Genomic DNA, 26565 nt, shown 5'->3' with positions numbered 1-26565 from the left:
TCCCTAATCTGCTAGTTGTCGGACCCTGGAAGATCTCACGGAATGCTTATCAACATATTTAAAATGGTTGCAGTAAGGAACATTTCTCTCAGAGAAGCTTCTGTGAATTTTCTACTTTAGGTGAGCATATATGTTATGAATATATAACAAATAAATATATAAATATATCACAAGCTTCTGACTCCAGAACCATTAGATTTTAGGGGTTGGATGCTTTGGATGTAGCAGTTTGGCTGCCTCTGGTATGTATCCCCCTCTCTACCTTGATCACACTCTTAAAATTGACATAAAGTATTGGATTAGCTTATTTTATTATGTAGAGCAAGCTGGGTTTTCTCTCCCCTACAATGGGACTAGAAAATCAGATGACAAAGGTGGTGTGACCTTAAATATTAGAGAGTCTTCATGTTTCCTCATATGCATGTCATTCCTCTGCTGTTGCAAAGTGTCTTTAATTTGAGGGGCTCCTGTTCTTAAAAAATCCTCACAGTTTCAGTAAAAAGATTCTGGATAATGAGGCAGTAAGAAATTATATGTAGAGTGGGAAAATCAGCTGCCTCCAGCTTCCTTCCTGCTCGCCCCAGAACAGCATCTGCTGTTGAGAGGAGTGTGTTTGCCATGCTGGAAGGGGATGTTTATGAACAGATCCCAGAGGGGCTGAGTGTGTTTTTGCTGTCATTGTCTGGTATGTCTGCAGCTATTAGTATTTAATGGTCTCATAGTACGTGGTCTATATATTTTAAGGTTAGAATGAACTGAGAATTTATTGTCAATGCTATAAAATGTAAATATTTTAAATTTATAGGAAAATTAATAAGATTTTCCTTCTTAGTATATCCTACAGGAATATCATAAGCAAAACAAATTTGCCCAACCTAAGTAATCTAAAAAAACTTCCCATGTTTAAAGGCATAAGTATATTTTTAAGGTTTTATTGTGGTTTCATGTAAATGAATCTGTTTCTTTGGATGTAAGCCTAGTTATAAATTCTTTTTATACTGATACTAAAAGCTAAAGACAAATTGGATGTTTACTTGTTTGTTAAATATGAGCATAGATGTTCTCTCTTCATGCTCTAGTTCTGGCCTCAGGTCACATTTGTAGCCAAAGGACTTTCAGTGGAATTGTTGTGTTCAAATAGAGTGATTGCTTGGTTTCTTATCAGAATAAAGGACTCGGAGCAAGAGAGACTGCCTTCAATTAGAATGAGAAGCAAACACATTGTTGTCTTAAATTCTTTCTTCATTGCCCTTTCTATTTCCTCTTACGGTCTCTTTTAAGCTTTTGGTTGGACATTGCAACAATCATGCAGAAAGAGGCACGGAAGTGTCCAGTAGTGACAAGAATGGAGTACAATGCTCTATTTGCTGCAGGACTGCTGAGTGCCTTCCTCCTACCACACAGGCATCTATTATTGCACCTTCTTCTGAGGACCAAGGACTTGTGGAAAAAGTTGGGCCTGTAGACTAGTAGGGGAGACGCTTACTGGTAAAGAAGAACAGAGTACATTTGCTTCTTTGGCATATTGGATGTATTTATTGCATTACATAAGTCTGAGATGAGACACTGTACTGCTGATTCAGATAAAAAGATCATGCTGCATATTGATTGTTTAAAAAATGTAACTTAGAATTCGAGCCCATCTTTTCACAAATTCACCTACCCGTACGTGTTTGCATAGCGAAGTTGTAAGGTTTTGACTCAAGGTTTTTCAGTTTGAGTACATTTTATCCTCATGAGCCAGTCAAGGCAAAGAAGGGGAAAATACAAAAACTGTGTTTTATGTACCTTTTGTTTTCTGTATTTAATAGGGAGAAGCTTTATTTCTTATTGTGAATCTTGGTAGAAACTCTTAAGAGGAGATATCAGGTAATATTGAAAATCACTAAATAGAAACATTTTAGGTTTAAAAATATACTATATATTTTAGGTTTAAAAAAATACACATATACTACTTCTAGTAAATGATTTTCTAGTTTATTTGATGTTTTGGATCCATAACAAGCCACTATGGCTTTCGTTACTGTTCTTATCTCTGGTGACTATGAGATGTAAAACCCTTGAGGCTTATGGAAATAATGCTCGTAGGAATGGAAATTAAAGTTTTCAGTGGAAAAAGAAATGAATACAGTCTCCTGAGAAGCATCCCTAACCACAGCTGCTCTAAAACCCTGCGTGGTGTACAGGTTTAAGGCAAAGCTTCCCTATAGGGCAATCGGGCAGTTGCAGTGACCTGCACAGTAATAAACAGGATTTTCACTACCTTGTGTTTGTACGTGTGTGTGTGTGTGTGTGTGTGTGTAAAGAAAAACAAAAACAAAAACAGCAGTGACTTTAAAGTTCTAGAAATTCATCTTAGTGACTTGTCTTCATAGAAATAAAACTGACTCCTGTTTGTCTGTGTTAACCTGCCTGGGTACCCTGTGTACTTTCTGAAAATGGATTGTTTAAAGCAATTGTCCTCTTCTTATACATTGGAAATAGGATCTGAAAGCACTGATAGTGAAGTGAAGCTCCTAGGTTAGGTCTGTTTATTTGGCAATGTTTATTCGGTGTTTGTAGGTGGAAGCTCCATCACAGCACTTATATAAGATAGTAATTGCCTATTCTTGTATTACCTGTATTCTCTACTAAGGTTTAATCCCCATCGGGGACTGACCTTGTCTATTTGGCACACAATAGGGACACACCAAATATTCATTGAATGAATCTCTCTCATGTACTGAATTCTCTGCTAAGAGCTATGGTAGAAAAAATTGGGAAACTGTAACACAGTTTCTGCCATTTGGGAAGATGAGGCTAAATAACAATAAAGATGGTATAAAATCAAGGGATCATATTAGTGTTTTGATAATGAGTGCAATAGAAATTCACAGGAGAAAGGAATTCACCTCCTCTGAAGTGGTGGTAGGTGACAATGGGGCCACACTGGGGTGTCGGGGTGAGGTCGTGGGATAGTGAGAGGGTGGTAGTCCTAGGAGTAATTGTAAGCACCTGGGCAGGAAAGAGACTCTTAGTTGGGGGTAAAGAAGAGGCCTATTTTGGGTATGATCACCATATTTTCCAAACTAGAAATAAAAACTTATGGTTTGACATTGGGTAGAATGTCACATATTCTGAAGAATCTTCTTTAATATAATGTTGGGAAGTAACAGGCTATAATGGTGAAAAAGTAGGTTTGTAACTAGAAGAACATAAATACAAGTCTCTTCAGACTAGCTCCAGCTTAGGTTTACTTTCTTTTGCATACTTCAGAGGTTTTTCAAAATTCTCCTCCTTTATTGGTACCTATGTAACCATTGTTCCAATGAAATCTTTTATGAAAAGCAGAATATGTAAATATATGTAACAGTGGAGCTGTCCCAGTTAATGATAAGTGGGGTGCCTTGTATTAGAAAACCAAATTCATATCATAAGACCAATTATATCAACTGAAATAAGAATTACTAATTTAGTTTATGCTCAGATATTAAAATAGTTGTTCTGGTATTATAACATCAAAGTTCTTGTGCTTGCAATAAATTATGAATAGAGATAACTATCTTGAGATGTTTTCTCTCCTCTGCCTGCACTCACCCACACAGTAACCAGTTGTCTTTGATGTCAGCTTTTTGGTTTTCTAAATACAGGTGAAATTCCCATTTAAATCTTAAAATCAAACTCGTCTGTTTTTCGGCTTTGTTTTCAGGCTAGTGTGAGAAACACCAACGGCAGGCCCATCTCAGATCTTCACTATGGCAACTCATACAAGAAGCTGTTGAATTAGACCTGTTTCCTATAGATGAGAATCCATACAAGCTGTGGTGAGTTGCCAATTTAAAAATATTCCTTAGTATGAAAACTGTGATCTATATAGCCAATTTAAATATTGCATATTGTTTGGTATATGGATCTGGAGAAATACTGCTCCAAATAATTTCAACTACAGAAGTGAAAATCAATAGAACAGAAGTTTAATAGTTGGTGTGGTACTACTAACACCACATACAGTAGTGAAAAGTCTTGAGGTGCATGAGTGCAGCATATAACACTGTAATACTACCACCATGGATGATACCTGCAATTAACATTTTCATGTGGCAGAGTAACAGCTGGGTACCATTATTTTTAAGTGACTTTTATTACTTGCAGCATTGTACTATATTTTACAGATTCATCTCCTTTAGTAGAAAAATTGGTTCTGAGCTAAATTATGGTTTTCAGTTTCTTTCAGGAAAACACACACACACACAGACACAGACACAGACACACACACCGTTTAGCTCTTCTGAAATACGAGAAGAGAAATCACAGTTTTATAAAACTCAATTCATGGGCATTTTAGCCTACAAATCCTTTTGCTTAACAAAACAATATTAAAAATAGATCCAGTTGCTCTGCTTAGTTGGAATGACTTTAAAAACTTATTAATTTATAAAAATATCAGCACACACAGGTAGAATGTCCTTTTAAATCAAATACTTGGTGCTTCATAGTCACCAAAGTCAATAATCAATAGATTCCAGCAGAAATGAACGAGTTATAATCTGTCAGATAACATCTTTGAGAACTAGAGTATGACTGTGGTGCTTATAAAACTCCAAAAGAAGCTATTTTGAGCTAGTGATCAATATCTTTCTTTCATTTGCCTAGTGGCTTATATAACTCTAGATAGGTAGGCTGCCCTGTGAATTAATGCATAACGTATAATTGTGGAAGACTGATGAAATTAATCTTAGAGTTATTTCATATTGTGATTTTATAAAACAATTCATAAAAAACCATCTGTCTACCATTACATTGAGAAAGTAGATCTAATAGCCATCACTATACTGCACTTAATTAACATGTATTCAATGAGTGTTATAAATAATTATATACAATTGCCAATAACAAACCATTTTTGACCTAAAATACAATTTTAGGACAATTTTATATGATGGAACCTAATATAGTATGTGTTACTCCCAGTGATGTAGAAAGCATACTATGTTCTCTCCATTCTGAATATTAATTCATTAATCAAACTCTTTTTGAGAATCTGTGATGTAGGTAGCATGTTTAGCTTTTGGGGTAGATAAAAGACAGTCCCTGCTTTAAAGGAGCCTTCAGTCTAAAGAGTGTGGTACTTATAATAAAATGTGCTTATTAATGGGGGTAGTTGTGTTCTAAAGAGTGTGGCACTCATAAAGTGCTATTACATGGGTAAGTCTAGAGTGCCAAAGGAAGTGCATCAGAGGAGACTCTAACACAGATGTGGTAGAGATTAGTCAAGAAAGCCTTCCCAGAGGAAGGGATCTTTTAGTGGACTATTAAGCACAGTGAAAGTATAGCCAGAGGAAGGGAGGATGCGGTGCACAGTGGGAACATTTTTTAACAGGCCCGGAAGCCTGAGAGAGCATGATTGTATGGGGATACTAGGTGTCATTTACTATGCTGAAGCAGAAATGGTAGTGGCAGAGATAAAGTTGAAGCGGGATACAAGATATGTGCCATGAAGGATCTCTTAGACAAAATTAAGGAGTTTGGATTTTGTTTCAAAGTGAAGAGCTTTTGAAAGATTTTAAGTAGGAGTCTGACATAATCAGTTTATTTTTTAATTGTGAAATATACCATACACATAGAAGAGTGTATAAAACAAATACAGGTTAAAGAATAATTATAAATCAAACATAATGTAAACAAATCAAACAACATAAAACAAATCAAACAAATAAATCAACTTGATGTAATAGACTCCCAGCAAACCCCTATGTGTCCCTTTTGGATCACATACTTTTCCTTCCCCACCAGAGGTAACCATTAGGTACTATCCCACCTTTTGTCATGCACATTACCTTGTTTTCCTTGGAGGTTTTCCATCTATCTGTGCATCTCTAGGCTGTGAATCTTAGTTCTGCCTATGCTTCAGCTCCATATATTTGGAATTATAGCATGTATACTTTCAATCGCCTGATTATTTTGCTAACATTGTGAGATTCTTTCATGTTCATGCATGTAGTTTGTTCATGTAAATTGTTGTATAGTATTCTACCATATTAATATGCTAATATTTACTTATCTAGTCTATTGTTGTTGAACATTTAGATTAAATATATTTTACTTAATGCTAGTATAAATATAAATATAATATCATTTTTATGTTTATATATATTAGTTCTCATAGATTCTGATATTTACCCTTCTCTAGGATAAATATCAAGGGAAGGAACTGCTGAGTTTTTGGGTATGTGCGCCTTTAACTTTACTAAATAATTTCAAAATATTTTCCCCATCAGTTGCATCAATTTACATTCCCAGCAGCAGTACATGAGAAATTCTACATCCTCACCAACACTTGATTTACAAGTTCTTAAATTTTGCTAATCAGGTAGATACATAATTGTACTCTTAGAAGTATTAATTTGCCTTTTGCTGATTACTAATGAAGAAGAGCATCTTTCCATTTTTTTTTTTTTTTGTAATTTGATTTTCATCTTTTTTGAAGTACCTGCTCTAATCTTTTTGAGATGTGTCTTTCAAAATGATAACTAACACTTACTGAGTTCCCACTGTGGAATAGGCACTACAGTAAGTACTTTACAAACAGTTCATCTTCCTAGTATCCCTATAATTTAGAGGTAAGGAAACGAAGGTGTAAAGAGGTTAAATCACTTGCTGACAATCACATAGTTAAGGAACAGTGGACTTAGCATTCAAGTCCAAGTCTTTCTGACTCCAGAATTCTTTACCATCTCAGAGAGTGTTTGGAAGGGATTTGATTGGAACCAGGGAGAACATTTAAGGTCCTATTGCAGGAATCCAGTTAAAAAAATAAGTGCATAAACCAAAGAATTGCCAGTAGGGCACATATAACAAACCACTGGACTTGGTAATGAATGTGGTGGGCAAAGAAGAGGAAGGATTTTAAAAGTCTCAAGTTTTAATACCTGTCAGCTAGGTAGATTCATATAGTCATATAATATTGTATGTGTATATACATACACACATTGTATGACTAGTACTGTAATATATTGTCATCTATTGTACATATATCATACAATACATTTTCATATATACATTGTGTGTATATATATATATATATATAAAATATGGCTATTGTGGTAGATACTAAGAATTCATTTTATAAAGTCCAGGTATTATAGTAGGTACTATGAATACATTTTATGAATCTACAAGTCAATCAGATGAATTTAGTTCACAGACTCATAAATTTTAGGGTTTAAAGCAATGACACTGTTCATTTGGGTCAAATCTTCACATTTTTAAAAAAGATATGGAAGCAACTGATAAAAGAGGGTAAGTGGTTTGTCCAAGATCACATGTTACTAAGTGTCAGGTTAAGAATAGATATGATGCCTGCAAAAAAATGCAAAGGAATAACAACCACCTGATATTTTAATTAACAAGTGATGACACAATTAACCTATTCTATTTCCTAGCCATTTCTCAGACCAGTCCCTTTTCATCTAAATCTGTTGTTACTGCCGTAGTTTAGATCCTCCTCAACTTTAGCAGGTTTATTTAAGTAGCCTAGCATACTATCTTCTTGTCCATTATTCTACCAGTGAAGCCACCAGACTTGTTATTTGATTTGCAGTTGTTACCATATAACTGCCCTACTTAAAGAATTTTTGATATACTCTGTCATCCATATAATAACTTCTCTTTTCCTTAAGACATGCCATACTCCTGGCCGGGCGGGCGGCTCAAGCCTTTGTAATCCCAGCACTTCAGGAGGTCAAGGCTGGTGGATCACCTGAGGTCAGGAGTTTGAGACCAGCCTGGCCAACATGGTGAAACCCTGTCTCTACTAAAAATACAAATATTGGCCAGGCGTGGTGGCTCACGCCTGTAATCCCAGTACTTTGGGTGGCCGAGGCAGACGGATCATGAAGTCAGGAGTTCAAGACCATTCTGGCTAACACGGTGAAAGCCCATCTCTACTAAAAATACAAAAAATTAGCCGGGCATGATGGTGGGCGCCTGTAGTCCCAGCTACTCGGGAGGCTGAGGCAGGAGAATCACTTGAACCTGGAAGGCAGAGGTTGCAGTGAACCGCGATCATGCCACTGCACTCCAGCCTGGGCGATAGAGTGAGACTCTGTCTCAAAAACAAAAAAGAAGAATACAAAAATTATCTCGGCATGGTGGTGGGCACCTGTAATCCTAGCTACTCAGGAGGATGAGGCAGGAGAATCGCTTGAACCTGGGAGGCAGAGGTTGCAGTGAGCCGAGATCGCGCCACTGTACTCCAGCCTGTGTGACAGAGTGAGACTGTCACACACACACACACACGCACACACACGCTCACACACAATGATATGTCATACTCCCATCCATTCCCAGTTTAGACACTTATGACCTTTTAAATTGCCTGGAAACACCAGTGTGCTTCAGTCTCATCACATATAATCAGGTGTTTTCTACCTCTGTGATTTACTTCATGCTGTTTATACTGCCCGCATTCACTCTGCACAGCCCTTACTTACTCCTTTCCATCCTTTAAGACGTTTGTGACCCTGTGATGGTCTGGGGGCTAGCAGCATGGACATCTCCTAGAGCCTGATAGAAATGCAGCATCTGAGGTCCTACTACTCGGACAGACACACTGATTAAGAATCTGCATTTTCACAAGATTCCTAGGGAATTTAAATACATGTTAAAGTTTGAAAGTACTGTTTAGAATCACTTTAGATTTCGTAAGATTCTGTCTCCTCCTGAAAACCTCTCAAATTCCTTTCATCCAGCATTCAGTCATTCTTGGTACTCTCACAGTAACCTGTGCATTATCTACCTCACTGTATTACCATAGTATCTTATTATCTGTTTATTATCTGTCTGTATCTACTTTGCCTCCCACCTTAGCCAGGGGGTATTTTGAGCATGACTCGTCTTTGAACTTCTTATACCTAATACAGTGCCTGACACTTGATGGGCACTGCATAAATATTTATTGAATGATTGACAAAAGAAAGAAGAATGAAAAAGATTGACATACAGAAAGAAACAGAAGCAGGACAAAGACAGACACATGAAGAGAAAAACACATAGCTAAAGAGACTTCCATAGAGATAAAAGCAGATTACATAAAGACACCACAAATTCTGACTCTGGATACAATCTGGAAGGCAGCCTGGCAGAGAGTCCACAATCTGATTTAAATAGGTTAGGGTAATAGCCTATGTTGTTTGCCAATCTCTCAAAAGAAAAATTTAACTTACTTGCTCATTTAACAGCATTGTTTTTTGATGGTTGTTATTAAGTAAATTTTTCCAAAATCTGCCTTACTTTCCTAAACAAACTGTTATACTGTCATGTTTACTATTCAGAACCTGCTTGGAATATTCTGTGCAGCTCTTAATGCCCTCTGTTAGGAATGACTTTCATAAAATGAAGTGCATCCTGAAGATTGTGTTGAGGATGGTGAAGATATAGAAAACATATCTTGTGGTGGACAGACAAGAGAAATTATAGTGTTTTGCCCAGAGAAGAGAAATGAAGAGAAAAGATCGAGGCAGAGGACGGCAGTGCTAGAGAGTGCGACTTACTAAGCAACTGCCTTCAATATTTAAGGGCTTTCCTGTGAAAGAGGTTAGATGATGCAGGATTGTTTTTCGGTTGTACTGAAGGCAGAACTCAGAGACGAATGGGTAGTAAGAAAGTACTGCACATAAATTTTTTTTTATTATAAGAACTGTTTGAGCCTATGCTTTTTGAAAAGTAGTAAAGTTTTCATCACTGCAAGTATTTAACCATCTTCATGGTTGACCAAGTATGAAAGGCTTTTTAGAGATGATACTACTTTGTGTGGGAGATTGAACTAAATGACTATAAGATCTAAGGTCCTTATTACTTATGAATCTATAGTTGTTCAGAGAAGTACAGGAAGAATGGGATTTATAATAAAGAAGTACAATAGTGGCTAACATTTATCGAGTGACTACTTCATGCCAAGCACTGTTCATAGTGCTTTGCATGTCCTAGTTCACTTGAGCCTGACAGCAATACTGCTGAACATTCCTACTTTACAAAAGATGAAGACAAGGCACAGACGATTTAGTAATGTGCCCCAGGTCATGCAGCTAGTGGTGCGTGATTCTGACTCTGGAGCCTATGCTTTTTATTACTGTGCTGTATTCTTTGTAGTGTTAAAGATGAAAATTGGACCCAAATAGAGCCTTAAAATATTGATATAGTTTGAATTCCAGGTAAGTATATGGATAAGAATTCCAAGGAATAGTAACAGTAACATAATCAAAGTGAAAAGAAATAGAAATTAGCATAACAAGTTTGTGGAATCAAATATCTTACAAATGAGATGAATAAGAGAATATTCAGAGATGTTTAATTCTGTGGTGCTGTTCTGTCTTGCTTCTCAATGGCTGCAACAGTTACCAAGATGGGAAATTTAATCTTTAGGAGTATTTAACCTGGTAAAACCAATATAAGTAGCTCTAGACTATGGTCTGAATTTTGTGTTCCCTCCAAATACTAATGTTGAAGTCCTAACCCCAAGGAGATGGTATTAGCAGATGGGGCCTTTGGGAGGTGATTAGGTCATGAAAACAGAGGTGATTGGGATTAGTGTCCTTATAAAAGAGACCCCAGAGAGTTAGCTAGTATTTTCCACCATGTGAGGATACAGGAAGAATGCGCTGTCTATGACCCAGAAAGCGAAACCTCACCAGACACCGGGTCTGTTTGTATCTTGGACTTACCAGCCTCCAGAACTGTGAGAAATAAATTTCTGTTGTTTATAAGCTGCCAAGTTTATGGCATTTTGTTTATAGCGGCCTGAATGGACTAAGACACTCTAGTATTGTATAAAATTTTTACAAACATTTTTTCTCCGCTGATTGGTAGAACATGTAGCTATGTCTCTTAGGAAGATGCATTTGGGGCTGTCACTGTTTGAGAGTTCCCAAGTAATTTGATGCCAGATCAGGAGTACAAATTCAACACTTTCTCTTAGAAATCAGGGTTTTCCTGGAGTTTATTTGAAGACTGAGTAAGCATCTGCAAACATTTGAGGTTCTTCATAAAGAATTATCTGTGTTTTGATAACCGGTATCAGAGGAACTACTATTAAAATCAAAGTATGAGATTTTAATGAAAAATTCGTTAGCATAACAAACCTATTCAGGTTAACACTTGAAAAATTTAGTGTATAGTTTAACAGCATTCATCTTATGTGATAATTTATTATTTGCATTGTAGATACCATAAATTTAAAGTTTTCTTTCTATTTGTACTTTTGTAACAAACCCAGGTGGTTTGTTAGTACTTTAAATCCTGAGACTGACTTTTAAGCTCTTTCGAATTTGTGAACAATCTTGATAGTATTGCTTTCAGAAAGTCACTTATAAACCTTAAGAATGAATGTAATTCTGCTTTGGTGTTTAGTTTATTAAGATATATATATATATATACACACACACACACACACACACACATCTTAATAAAGATACTCTTCTACATTAAGACATATGTGTGTGCACACACACACGAGTACATATATAATATTGTACTCATTACCTGCCAAAAAGATTGAATAAAATATATTAAGCAAAAACTACGTGAAAAAGTGGGTAGGAAACAATTTAAGCTATACACCTGTGTTTAAACTGTGTGGGTCCACTTACACATTTTTTTTTTTTTTCAAACAAACTTGGATTAAAAATACAGTATTCTTGGGATGTGAAACCTCCAGATACGGAGGGCTGACTTTTCCTACAAGGCTGATTGTTGGACTTGAGTATGTATGGATTTGGTTAGAGACCTGAGGTCCTGGATATATCAAGGGATGACTGTATGTCATCTTTTGTGAGTTTCAGACTAATATAGTCAGCCCTCTGTGTCTGCAGTTTCACATCCACAGATTTAACCAACCATGGTTTGAAAATGTAGTTAGGCCCATGATGGTTGTGTCTGTGCTGAACACGTACAGACATTTTCCCCTTGTTATAAATAATACAGTATAATAATTATTTACATAGAATTTACATTGTATCAGGTACCATAAGTAATCCGGAGCTGGCAAAGTATATGGGAGGATGTGTGTAAATTATATGCAGATACTACCATTTTATATAAGGGGTTTGAGCATCATTGGATTTTGGTATCCTCAGGGGTGGTCCTGGAGTCAATTCCCTGAAGATAGCTCGTGATACCTGTGTATCATGTCATGTATTTGTTTGACTATCCTGTTGTCAACCAGGGTTTAGGTTAACAAAGTGAAACATCACAGGCAATAAACTCTCATTCATTGCAATTATTGTAATTTTGGTCCTTTATATAGATGTCTGACTCTGTGTTAAAATGTAAGAAACCAAAACACATTCTGATTTTCATCTATCTCTGTTTCTGAACCCGATATAATGTATAAAATTTCCACTTATTCTTTTAGTTGAAGACTTCAACCATTCCTCTTCAAATAGAAATGTTATGAGGCAAATTGATTGGCTTGCTAACCTGATAAACTAACTTGAATTAAGGTGTGAATTAGTCATAATGATTTTGGATCATAGATACTAACCACATTTGAATAAATATGGTGCATTAAAATAGCAGGACACTGAAGGAATATATAGGAAAAATTTTTATATGGAGAAGGAATCAAGAATGGTCTAGAGCAGAGTATTTGTTTGAGTTTAGGAGATTTAGTCAAATAGTTTCTGGAAAAGGAAGAGGACTTAATGCTAGATTTTTATCCCAGCTATGTCCTGAATTAATATTCCCTTGGGCAAGTCTTAATTTCTAAAGTGACTAAGGCACTAATAGTTTCACTGGGTATGTTGGAAAATTTCAGTACAGTTTAGAAATCCTGATTTCTAAAGGTGAATTTTAAAAGATTTCTCTCATTAGTAATCAATGCACAAATATTTGTGCACACTAGTCCTTCAATAGCGAAAAATAATTTCAAGATAAGACAAAGCTGAACTTCAACTGTATATGAGAGTTGTAATAGATGATGTCTAAATTTCTTCAATTGTAAAAATTACGGGGATTAAGTTGCACACAGATTGAATTAAAGAATGAACTAATACCTAGGAGGTCACATTCAAGTGGGGTACCTTGAGGAGGGAAGCCTTGGCTGGTGAAGGACTCCATGAGGAAGCAAAGCAGCTAGGAGGGGGAGAGAGGGCTCAGAAAGCTCTCAGAGAGGGACTTGCCAATGCACAGTTTTGCTTTAACTTTCCCCCTTTTGTTGTCTTAAGCTTAATTCTGCCCAGTTTTATTTACTCTAGATCAAGAAGTAAGATATTTTAGATATAGGAAGTCACTTCTAGTTATTAAAGATGTACTATCCATAAGGAAGATAGGTAGTTTATGCATAGCCAGCCAAACTGACCATATCAGTTTTCCAAGTTTGCATCATTCTTTATCCCAAAATTATCCTTTGCTAATGAAAGACTAATGTGCACAAAGACTTGTTTATTAATTTACTTATGAGAGAAATCTTTTAAAATTTGCCTTTAGAAATAATGATTTCTAAACTCTACTGGGATTTTCTAATATACCAGGTGAAACTATTGAAGCCTTGGTCACTTTAGATATGATATCAATACAAACACATTTACATGAAGTTAACAGATATTTTCAATGGGCAGATTACTGTGGTAGAGTCTTGGAAGAATAAATATCACACAGTTTCTTGCTCCCTCCCCCCACATTCCCTCCCTTCCTCCCTCCCTCCCACAAATATTTACTGACTGTTTACTCTGTACCAGGTGCAGAAACAAAGATAAGTTTGACTTAGTCTCTGTTCCCAAGCAGCTCATTATTAAACTAGGGAGCTTTGGGGGTGGGGAGAGAAAGGAGAAAATCTTGTGAATAAATCTCACACATAGGATAGTTTCTTTGATAGAAGTTGAGAGCAGGCATGGTAGCTCACGCTTGTAATCCCAGCACTTTGGGAGGCTGAGGTAGGATTGCTCGAGCCCAGGAGTTTGAGACCAGCCTGGCAATATAGCAAGACACTGACTACGAAAAATAAAACAGTCAGCTGAGTGTGGTGACGTGTGCCTATAGTCCTCGCTACTCGGGAAACTGAGGAGTAGAATTTCTAGAGCCCTGGAGGTTGAGGCTGCAGTGACTGTGATAAGCACTCCAGCCTGGGTGACAGAGCAAGACCCTGTCTCTAAATTCAACTTCTACTCAGGCATTCTCAAATGAGGTTCTGCCGAGAGACATGAGCCCACTGCCCGCAGGCAGTAATTTCAAACGTTTCAGTCTCATGATCCCTTTATATTCTTGAAAGGTATTGAGAAACCTAAAGAATTTCTGTTTTAGCCACTGGCATTTACCATTTTATAAATTAAAATATAAAATTTTGAATATGTATGTAATTTATTTAAAAATGAATGATTGTGAACCCATTACATGTTAACATAAATAATGTTATCTGTTTATGAAAACTACTTTTAAGAAATAAAAATACATTAGTGACAAAGTGGCATTGTTTTACCCTTTTGCCAATCTGTTTAATGACTGCTTTAACAGAAAGCAGCTGAATTCTCCTATCTACCTATTCTTTCAATTTTTTGTTATACGACACATCAAGTCACCTTTGGAAGACTCTACCATACACTTGTGAGAGTATGAGAGTGACAATGTTGAACCATGTCTTCATATTCTTTGGAATTAGTTTTGACTAATTTGGGGGCCACATGAAAAGGTCTTGGGGACCCTCAGAGGTCTGTGTACTATACTTTGAGAACCACTCCTAAAAAGTATCTGTTGTATGTAATGAATAAATGTCTCTTTTATGCATCTAGCCTGGCACTATTATGTAACACCCTTGAGAAAATAGTGTTCTGCCATTTAGATAAGGTACCGTAAATGAGGAAGGCTGCCACACTATAAGCCTCACAAAAGCAGGGATGTTTCTCATTTTCACCCATTACCTGTCACAAAATCTGACATGGGACCTGACTCTGGGAATCTCAGTGACAGAATGTTCTAACGAGAGATGTACTGTCATAAGTCACTGTAGTCCTAGGTAAAATGTGATGAGTGCTACAAATAAGACTAAACATGGAGGAGCTGGAGGAAGCAGTCCTGTCCAGTTGGTAAGTCAGGAGGGCTTCATGAGGAAGACAGCACTGGGGCGGAAATGCAAACATATTGTGATAGTGCTGGAGTTGGAAAGGTAATTTCTGGAAGAAGGAACAGAATGATCAAGGAGCAGAGTGGGTTTGGAGTTCGGAAGTTTAGGTTTGCATGACTTACGCATAGGGGACATGGTATCAGAGACATGGCTAGGAAAATAGATTGGGGCCAGACTGGGGGAGGCCTTGAATGATCTGGGAAGGAATTTGGGGTCTGTTTCTATAGATGATGAAGAACCTCTCCTTTTTCTCTAAACAGATTTAAGAAAATGATTCTGGCAGTAATGTTGGTTTGAAGAAGAGAGATAAGAGAGGCAGTTAAAAGGAAGGAGAGAGAGGGAATCCAGCTTGAACAAGAGGCAGTAAAAATCTGAGTGGGAGGGTCTAGTTGTTAAAGAAGGCCCCAATGTCTCAGATAATTTGGAGTAAGAAGCTGTAAATGTGATAGAGTTTCACTCAAGGGCAGGAAAACACTGGGTTCTTTATGATTTCATTCTAGGCTCAGCTACAGTCTTGCTAAACAATTATGCACAGGTCCTTGAGCTTTGGTTTCTCCATATGTAAAATGTAGAAATGGATTGCTTGCCTATTTGTGTCACAGGAGTCTGTATAAGGATTAATGAGCTCTTTGACAGAAAGGCACTTTATTAATCTAAGGCATCAATAATAAAAATGAGAATGTTTGCCAGGTACTTTTGCTCCTATGTTGAAGGCTGCTATGTAAATATGAAATACTGCCTGGAACTGTTGTCATTGTTAATAATAGTAAAGTCATTACCATGAAACGCCTACACAGCAAACTTGTTCTCAGTCAATTCCAGAGGCAAGATGAAGCCAGACATGGAAGTTCATTCCATTTTGTTTATTCTAAGTCTTCCTTATTGTAAGCTATTTTCCTGGTTAGTAGAGAAGTCATTTTAACAGTATTTGAATTTCATTGTATCTTCTTATTTCCATCACTCTATTCTGGTCACGTATTCCATCGCTATCAGGGACATCATTATTCTGACTTTTCCCTATGCAAATGGAGGTGGGACAATATTTGATGTATCTAGTTACCTGCATCAATGTTCTTGTCAATTTTGGCTATTTTCGTCAGTTTAACCCATGGCTGTATAGTCTGTTGGTCAAGCAGGTAAACTCCAGAGTTAAACTGCGTGGGTGTAAATCCAAGTTCTATTACTTTACATGAAATCCTGGTTAAGTCACATAACCTCTTATGCTTCAGTTTCCTCATCTGTAAAATGGTACTAATAATGATGTTTCCCATAAGGTTATTGTGAAGGTAATGAAGGTAAAGCTGATAGCATTAGGTGCTCAGTAACTGCCAGGTTTTTTTTGTTTTTTCCTTTTTTGGTCCATTTTTATTACCGTTGTCATCGTGTCTTCTCTTTTCCTAATTGGGGTTCTTTACCATTCCTTGTTAATTATTTGTCTTCTAGTAGTTAATTTCTGATAACATAATTGATCATGACCTTTTTATTACCTAGAGTAACATTCTAAAAAATCCACAAAAATCTTAAATTTTTTTCATTGCTCTTTCATATATTCCTCTTGTGCTTTTTCTCCAGCAAGTCAAGTACTTAATTCTGATATAAATATAAGGGATCTAATAAGTTTGTCCTAACCATTGACAAGTATTATTTCCTATGACACATTGCCATCCTCCCACACAATTGTCCTGTAAAGAAAATTTGCTTACCATTTTCCTTTTTGACCCATGTATTTATTCTCTTCTCAAGATTTATATCAGTATGTTTCTGTTTTTGCTACTGATCATGTCTCTCAAGACTTCTAAAAGTACCTTCCCGTATTATCTCAGATTCATCAAGATCTGTTTGGAACATACACCAAGCCCTTGGTTTAGAGTGCTGAAGCTACAATCAAGTTTGTGTTATGCTCACCAAACCAAAGCTCATCTTTCTTTCTTTTTTTTTTTTCTATTATACTTTAAGTTCTAGGGTACATGTACACAATATGCAAGTTTGTTATATATGTATACATGTGCCATGTTGGTATGCTGTACCCGTTAACTTGTCATTTACATTAGGTATATCTCCTAATGCTATCCCTCTCTACCTCCGCCCCCGCCCCATGACAGGCCCCAATGTGTGATGTTCCCCTTCCTGTGTCCAAGTGTTCTCACTGTTCAATTCCCACCTATGAGTGAGAACATGCGGTGTTGGTTTTTTGTTCTTGTGATAGTTTGCTGAGAATGATGGTTTCCGGCTTCATCCATGTCCCTACAAAGGACATGAACTCATCCTTTTTTATGGCTGCATAGTATTCCATGGTGTATATGTGCCACATTTTGTTAATCCAGTCTATCATTGATGGACATCTGGGTTGGTTCCAAGTCTTTGGTCTTGTGAATAGTGCCGCAGTGAACATGCGTGTGCATGTGTCTTTATAGCAGCACAAAGCGCATCTTTCTAATTTGCACAAAGACTTCAAGAGTATATTGGGCTAGTGTATGATCCTTTTTCACACCTTATCAATTGTTATCCATTAGTATTGTTAAGTCATGACTGTAAATTCCTGTGGGTTTTGACCAAATATATCATTGGCAGATTCTCCTTTGTGTCATAGTTACGTAGAATGGATACTCAGCCACCATCTCCATAATTTCCTTGGGTCATGAACCAAATGAAACCAATGGTCTTGTTTCATGTGAAAAGTTGGTCCATATTTGCTAATAGTGGATTATATTCTATTCAAATGGTATAGGACATTAAAAATGACTATTGAAAATGGCTGCTAGTAGAGGCAGAAAATGATTGAGTAGTAAGGTAAAACCAAATATATTAGCATTTAATCAGTTTCTTCTTTTATGATTCCAGTATTGAGTCTTTCCTCTGAGTCACACTGGCTTAGAAACTGTTCAGATGAACATACCAGAAGGGAGTTTCCTTTTTGAAAATTGTTATCTTCTCTCTGGTAGTAGGTCACAGAGATGAAAATTTAGCACCTCTGCTTTGTTTACTTCTTCGTATGGGGTACACTTACCTTAGTCACATATGAGATGTGTGATATGGTTTGCCTCTGTGTCCCTACCCAAATCTCATGATGAATTGTAATCCCCAAGTGTCAGGGGAGGGACCTGGTGGGAGGTGATTGGATCATGGGGGTGGATTTCCCCTATCCTGTTCTTATGATAGTGAGTGAGTTCTCATGAGATCTGATGGTTTAAAACTGTGGCACTTCCCTCCTTGTTCTCTCTCTCCTGCTCTGCCATGGTAAGGTGAACTTGCTTCCCCTTCACCTTCTGCCATGATTGGAAGTTTCCTGAGGCCTCCCAGCCATGCTTCTATGCAACCTGATGAACTGTGAATCAATTAAACCACCTTTCTTCATAAATTATCTGGTCTTTGGTAGTTCTTTATAGCAGAGTGAAAACGAACTAATACAATATGTGGTCTTGGCCAAGTTGTCTAATGCCTGGTCCCTCAGTTTTCTCCTTCGTATATTGAAAACAATAAAAGCATCCATTCCATAAGGCGGTTGTGATAATTAATTGAAGAAAGAGTTGTAAAGCTATTGCAGCTATGCCTGGCACAGAGCAAAGCTTTAGTATCTTTTAGCAAGTATCATTACCTACTAGAAATAATATAGTAGTTAAGAGCTTGATTCTGCAGTAGATTGGTAGGCTTGAGTTCTAACTCTATCATTTGTTGCCTGGGTTATTTGTGAATTCACATTTCTGGGCCTCTGTTTCATGTAAAATTGATACAGTAAGAATGTCTACCTTTCAGGGTTTATATGAGAAATAAATGGGGAGCGCTTAGCATCATTGTTCATTGAATATTAGCTATCATTTTTTATAATCCTTATGACACATTACTTATATAATAATTATAATAGCAAATACTTATGGAGAGCTTATTTTGGGTCAGGCAATATCTCAAGTACATTACATATACTATCTCATTTATTCCTCACAGTATCTCCAAAGAGATAGGTGCTGTTGTTATCCCTATTTTACAGATGAGTAAATTGAGGCATGGAGACGTTAAGCAACATTTCCAAGGTCCCACAGTGAGTGAATGGCAAAACAAAATCTGTGCATTTATCCATTATGCTCTATGACAATAAATAAAAAAGTTGAATATAATATTTGGAAAAGAAAATTAGACTGTTAGGCTAATGACTGAGAGGCTCACTGTGTTGACCTTTTTCAAACCCTGAATCTATTCATATGGTCAGATAAATCTGGTTAAAAGGAAGATTGGTAGGTAGCACTAAAGAAGAAAAGAAGGTAAGACAATCTCTTAAACACTTGGAACCTCAGCGGTGTGTGTGGAAGTGAAGCCTTCCGTCCTTTTTCCCCAAGAAAAGCTCTTTTTATCTTGAGGATGAGGTGGGAGCATGGTTTACTTGAATATTTCCAGTCTTATTTAGCTTCAGCCTCTTCTTCCCTTTCCTGCTGCCTCCCTTAGTCACTGCATGGATCTGCCTGAGGCCCCAGGCAGTTGTACACATTTGCTTTATACCCTGAATGTCCCTGGTGATACCTGAGATGACTTCCTGTTGTCCTGCAGCCCTGACAGTACACTGTGTGTAACAGAATAGTGCCTGACTGCGGAGTGTGTTGCCTAAGGGCTTCTGCATTCAAGTCATACAGAGCAGATTCGGATTCTCAATCTGCTTATATGGGCAAATTAGTTAGCATTTTTAGGACTTAGTTTGTTGTTGTTGTTGTTGTTTTTAATCTGCAAAATGGGCATGTAGCACATACCTGAGTCTTTGAGAAAATTGAATGTAAAATATTTTAATACCGTGTCAGGTAGGGAATTTTGTTGTTAACATTAAGCATTACATTTTGTTGTTAACACTAAACACTAAAAACTTTGAAAAAGATTGGTTTGCTTTGGATCATTACCAAGCACTTTCATCACTGAAATAACAAAATAAACTCAGCTGTTATCAAGACAAATGCCCTGGGAGTACTTTTCAATATAATAAACTAATTTTATTTCCTCATTAACATGTGTACTCCTGGGTGAACCCTACTAGGATTGGGAAGAGCAAGCTGTGGAGAGGCTATAGGGCTTGCAGGTACAAGAAAAACATGTGTGTATAAAATAGTACTCAGCTGTTTGTTTCTCTAAGTAAGTATGTGAATGCAGAACCTGAAGCTGTACTCACCCCCAGAGCAGGGGAGTCCCCACAAGAGCATGCCCCAAACTGTCCTGAGATGGGGCCAGTTGGGATTCCAAAGAAAGAAGCCCAAATGCCAGGGGGATCAGTCCAAAACATTTATTAGGGTAACTTACAGAGCGCTGCAGCAGTCCTCAAGATAGACAAGACGAAAGGAGTGTTCTACATAGGTTTGTCTGCAGAAGCGGGTAAGGGTAGGGAGTTTATATTAGGGTTTCAGAAATTCAGCTCAGGGCTACAGCCAGTTTCTTTGAGTATTTTGGGCAATGACCTAGATGCCTTTATTAGTGCTTAGGAATGTTCAAAGCCCCAGTTTGGGTTCAAGCCTACTGGGAAAAACCTACAACTGGCTGGGTCACGAAACGGTCAAGGCACTCTAAGATTTTTGGTTAGGATACAGAAAGAAAGTGTGTGTGGGTGGGAGGGGAACTGGGGGGACACTACCATGAATGAGCTCTGTAGATTCTCAACTTCTCTGCAAATCTAAGATATTATTTTTATAATTTCCACAGGAAATCTGAGAAGAAGAGCAGTATGGAATTAGTTTAGTCAAAGAAGGCAGAGAGGAAGATGTCTTGCCATTACATCTTAAGGAAAGTAGATAGATTGGATTGGAGGAAATTGGAATTTGAGCAATTAGCTGAAAAATGGCAAATGTATATTGTAAGAGCATATCTGATAAGGAAAAACTGACCAGTCTGATAATACTGGATATTTGACATCTATTTGGGCAAATCAATAGAACCTTGAGTGCTAGGTAGGGAATTCCGGGTGATATTCAGTTGGCCTTAGCACATCAGTTCTTGAATTCTCCAGGGAATTAGCAAGCAACATTTTCTTTACTGTATGTGGAATGGCAATGGCAGATTAATTGGGTCCTCTACTCCAGCTCTTGATCCAGGCACTGATACAAGGACTGTTTGCCATGGTCCCTCCTCCTAGGCTGCAAACTTGCTCTGGATTATCTGATCATGGTGGGTGCAGATGTCTGCCATTTTGAGGACCCAGAATTCTCACCACTTTCTATTTCCCCATTCCATTTCTGGTGTGAGGCAGTTTCTCCTTTATGATTCTCCAAACAAAGGAACTTACTATATACTTTCTTCTGGACATCCACTCATGTAAATGTGGATACAGAGTAATTTCTGGGGAGTTAATCTGAATTGACTCATATGTGATTAGCACTTCCTTGTTGATCAAGGTGACTATCGAACTCTTATCATTAGTGCAGAAAATCATTTTTAAATTTAATCTATGAGAAGACTTCTAGCTACATTAAACTGAACCATGTAGAGGTAAAGGTAATGTGAAATGCACTGTCAGTTACCATATTGATTCCAATAATAGATTTTATTTTATTTATTCATTCAACAAATATTTATTGAGCATCTACTATGTGTCAGGTCCTGTTCTAGCTGTGGGAATACAGTAGTGGATATGATAGATTAAAAAATCATTCCTGGCTGGGCATAGTGGCTCACACCTGTAATCCCAGCACTTTGAGAGGCCAAGGTGGGCAGATCACGAGGTCAGGAGATTGAGACCATTCTGGCTAATACGGTGAAACTGTGTCTCTACTAAAACTACAAAAAATTAGCTGGGTGTGGTGTCGGGCACCTGTAGTCCCAGCTACTTGGGAGCCTGAGGCAGGAGAATGGCGTGAACCCGGGAGGTGGAGCTTGCAGTGAGCTGAGATCGCACCACTGCACTCCAGCCTGGGCAACAATGTGAGACTCCGTCACAAAAAAAAAAAAAGAAAAAAATCATTCCTGATGTTGTGGATCTTATATTTTGGTGGAAGGAGACAGAAAACAAACTGGATGAATAAATGAAATATTTTGTATATTAGATGGTAGGAATGGTCAAGGAGAATGTTGAGCAGAAATATGGAATACGGAGTGTAGTGGAGGGTTTCAGTTTCAGATAGAGGGATGAGGGAAGACCTCCCTGGCATGTCATTGAGCAAAGACCTTGTTTGATATGATGTCGTAGGCTTGTATTCTCCCCCTCTTGATGATTCCTTGTTTGTCCCTTCCAAAGCTGTTATTTGATAAAAGTGGAAGGAATTCCTGGATAAAATTGTCCTCTGTTCAGTAGTCTGTGGGTAGCCCCAATTACTTGACAGAAGCTCCAAATAAGTTCTTACAAGAAAAAGTGGGGTTTTCAGGCTTAAGTTAAAACAGGTAATTCTGCTTAAGACGAGGTCTCAAATAGCTAAGACGAAGTTCTGGAGTTAGTTATACTGATTTTTCTTTCCCAAAATACCCATACCACCAATTTAAAAGAAAACAATTTGAAACATTTTGTGTTATCTCTCTTCCAAAAAATTGATTCTGCTCTTAGCAATTATCCGACATTAATTTATAGAAGTAATTTCATGTTCTATTTGTTTTCTCAAGATTATTGTCTGACATTTCCTTGTTTATCCATTTACTATTTGATTTTAACAAAAATTATAATGTTATTTTTATATTTAAAAATCTTTTGATTCTAGTTTGATTTCCTTGACAAATCTCCAGTCAGGGGGATATCTCTGACATTATATGAATAATGTAGTTGCTGTAGTTGGGCTCTGTGTCCCTACCCAAATCTCATCTCCAATTGTAATCCCCACATCTGGAGGGAAGGACCTGTAATCCCCACGTGTCAAGGGAGGGAGGTGATTGGCTCATGGAGGCAGTTTCTCCCATGCTGTTCTCATGGTAGTGAGTGAGTTCTCACAAGATTTGATGGTTTTATAAGCGTCTGGCATTTCCCCTGCATGCACTTCTCTCTCTTGCCTCCATGTGAAGAAGGTCCTTGCTTCCACTTCACTTTCCACCATGATTGTAAGTTTCCTGAGGCCTCCCCAGCCATGTGGAACTGTAAGTCCATTAAACCTCTTTTCTTTATCAATTACCCAGTCTCAGGTACGTCTTTATAGCAGTGTGAAAACAAACTAATACAATAGTATATTATTTACTGCAGGGGATGAGGAGAAAGAGGGAGAAAGAATGGAGTAAGAGAAGAAGAAAAAGGGGGTGAGAGAGGAAGAGCAAAAAGATAAAGAGCAAAAATATAAAAAAAAAACCCCAACATATTTTTAGTCTGCCATTTCTATTGGTTATTTTTTATTACCTGGGACTCTAAGGCAGATTCATTACAGACAGATTTTAAATTAAAAAAATTATTTTTTACATATTGTTTGTATACCAATTTCTTGTACTTGTTTCATATAATATCATTTGCCTTTAGCTTCTACAATCTTTGAGGTCTTTTAGTTTGAATAGAGTTTGATATCTACTGCAATGTAACATGTACAACAAATTGTTAATATTTCTTGACCAATTCAAAACATGTATCAGGGATTATCTCAGCTATTTCATAGATCACCTTTCATTTCGTTCAAGCTATGGAGATGAAATTGGAGGTGCAAAGTTGGTGTGTGGAGATGGGTATTGACAGTCAATTCTCCCAGATAATATAACAGGTGAGTTCTGATAGGCAATGATGCTGTCTTTCTCTTTCTTTTCCATTATGTATTTTCCTGTTGGCATTAATGATATTCCTCTTCTTCTACAGATTTATATACAAATATATATAACATACATGTGAAAGACTATTATTCTAGGCATTGAGTTCAGAAAAGGTCTTGTCCTTAAGAGATTATAGTCTGGTGAGGGAAACAGATGTTTTCCTTCATAGTATGTATCACAGTTTCCAATTATTTATTTGCATGCTAACTTTCAATATTTGAATAAATTGTAAGAAAACAATATTATTAAGAGACTGCAGGTTTTTTTTATGAGCGTAGGGTACTGAATATACTGTGGGTGTCAGAGGAAGTCTCCTTGAGGAAACATGTTTGGACAGGAATAGTCAGATGAAGTGGGGAGGTTTGTGAGATGGAAAAAAGTTCCAGGCTGAGGAAACAGCATATGTATGTGAAGGTCCAGTGGGGACAGAGATTTGAAGAGGGGAAAGTTATGCAAGAGGGAGAGGGATAATAAATGAGGCTTAAGAAGTATGCAGGGTCAGATTACATTATGAAGAGCTCTGTGGACCATATTAGTCATGACATGGAAGACTTTTAAGTGGAGTCAGAAACACAAGCAGATTTGAGCATTTGAAGTGTGCTCTCTTTGCTATGTGGAAAATGTTTAGGGAAAGATAAGGCTGACAGTGAAGGTATATGGTGATCCAGGAGAGACATAGTGGTGACCTAGACTAGACTGACACAGTTAGAGGAGGAAGGGATATTCTCAAAAACAGTAAGGAGGTAGGTAGGATCTGCAGGACTTGTTTGCATTTGGAAGATGAGGGGAATGACAGTCAGGCATGATTCGTGCTTTCTGGCTTGGATGCCTGTGTGGGAGGTGGTTGTAATTTTAGAGAAAGAGAACACTGAGGAGGAACAGGCTTGGAAGGGAGAAGATGAATTCATCTGTGGACATGTTGAATTTGAAATACCCAGCAGGCAGTTGCATATATGTGTTTAAAGTTCAAGAAATAGGAATGGGCTGGAGGATATGGTCAGTCCTCATCACTAAATAGAAGGATAATGGGGCAAAGAGAGATTCTAGGAACAAACCTTGACAAATACCAACAAAGAAGAACTGACCAGAGAAGGAGCATAAAAAATAATAATAATAATAATAATGGTAAAAGCTAAAACATATATGATACTTACTATGTGCCAGGCACTGTACATGTTTTTACATATATTAGATCAATTTAATATTCTTGAGAGGTTGGTGCTACTATGATCCCTGATTTTACAGATGAAAAATATGTGAGCCCCAGAAAGGTTAAGTAACTTTGAGACTGTCACCAACCAGTATATGGTAGGGCTGATTTAAAACCAGGCATTCTAGCTTCAGAGATTGTGGGCTTTTTCTGTATATTCTACTGGAAACCATGGGAGTGCACTGTCCAGAAACTCTAGGAAGAGAGGGAGTTATAAGCCTTGTCGTTGCTTAGAGGCCAAGGAAGATTAAGGCTGAAAGTTGTCCCTTAGGTTTAGTGACATTTACCATTTATGAGAACATGTTTGCTGTCGTGACAGCCTGAGAAGGCAGACGGCAATAGGCTGAGGACCTCCTGGGAGATGAGCATCAAGAAGACAGTAAGTGTAGATGACGCTGTGTAGAACTTTGTCTGGGAAGGTGAGGAGATAGGACTAGGAGAATTCTCAACTCCTCAGGACAGGAAAAATGTCACGGAAAGGATTTGATTTCGGGGCAGAGCAAAGAGGGGTTCTTTATGAGAGGAGTGAAATTGGTTTGATGCCTATCAGAACTCTCCTGTTATATTATCTGAGAGTATTGACTAACCCATTTATCTCATTCTAGCAATTATTTTCTAGATGAAAGCAGGTATGGCCTAACATATTTATAAAGTAATACTTGGTTGTACATTATAGAATTTGTTGGTTTTTGAAAAAATCTCTGCAGCTGGGTGCAGTGGCGTGTGCCTGTAGTCTCAGCTACTTGGAAGGCAGAAGTAAAAGGATCCATTGTGCCCAGGAGTTTGAGGGCAGCCTGTGTAAAAAAGCAAGATCCTGAAGATCCTGTCTCTAAAAATAAACAGAAACAAACAAACAAACAAAACTCCACAGCCATACCATGATTAGTTGACTACCATTACCTCTCAGTCACCAGTCTTAAATTTGGATGCAAAACCTATGGTCAGAAACAAATAGATTTGTTACTTCTCTCTTGAGAATCTTGGGAACAAATACATTATAAATTTTAATCAGCCATAAATGGAGTGCTTTCACCCAGGACTTTTTCTTGTAATTTCAGTCAGGTTTAATATTGACCGTAGGCTTTTGTCTAGGTTGGTTGGATCACCATCTCTGTTATAACCTCCAAATTATTAAAAAGCTCTTCTGAAAGATTTTGTGGAAGGTTACAGCATGAAATGGCCTTTTTCTCTGTGGGAAGGTAGGGCTCAGGAAAATGTGACAAATGTCACAGTGGAACTATGCTGTGTCAAACCACAAGTGGTGCCTCCATACAAAGGTGGACTGAAATGTATCCTCTAAAATTCTGTGTAATTTCATGGGTGATATTCTTTCCTTTTTCTATTACTGAGAGCTGAGGTTACTGAGAACACTTTTACACTGAATGTTAAAGTGTTGTGATTCTACACATTTTTTTCTTCCCAATCCTAAATCCACAGCATGTGTTTGATGAGATTTTAAAACTTTTTAGAATAATTAAAAAAAATAACTTCCCAATGAAGGAGAATGATTAAAAAATGATGCATTTAAATGTAAAGTTTCATTTAAGGTAAAGTGTTATTTAAAACAAGTTTATTTAAAGTTTTATTAAAC

At 37.4% G+C, this 26565-nt stretch overlaps 1 protein-coding gene across 8 annotated transcripts in view; it reads left to right on the top strand.

The window, feature by feature from the left end:
* Positions 1-26565, top strand: part of MAPK10 (mitogen-activated protein kinase 10) — a 339249-nt gene that overhangs the window by 1726 nt on the left and 310958 nt on the right. For 7 of the 8 annotated variants that reach the window (XM_037986452.2, XM_007999142.3, XM_073017471.1 and 4 more), the window contains exon 2: positions 3689-3803. The gene's annotated coding sequence lies outside the window, so the exon portion shown is untranslated. Of the gene's footprint in view, positions 1-15; positions 121-3688; positions 3804-26565 lie in introns of all 8 variants that reach the window. The other variant, XM_037986448.2, reaches the window with a different exon arrangement.

This window comes from Chlorocebus sabaeus, chromosome 7 (genome assembly GCF_047675955.1).
Source record: "Chlorocebus sabaeus isolate Y175 chromosome 7, mChlSab1.0.hap1, whole genome shotgun sequence".
Taxonomy (NCBI): domain Eukaryota; kingdom Metazoa; phylum Chordata; class Mammalia; order Primates; family Cercopithecidae; genus Chlorocebus; species Chlorocebus sabaeus.
Note: the sequence above shows the minus strand (reverse complement) of the source record. Positions and strands in the feature narration are given on the sequence as shown.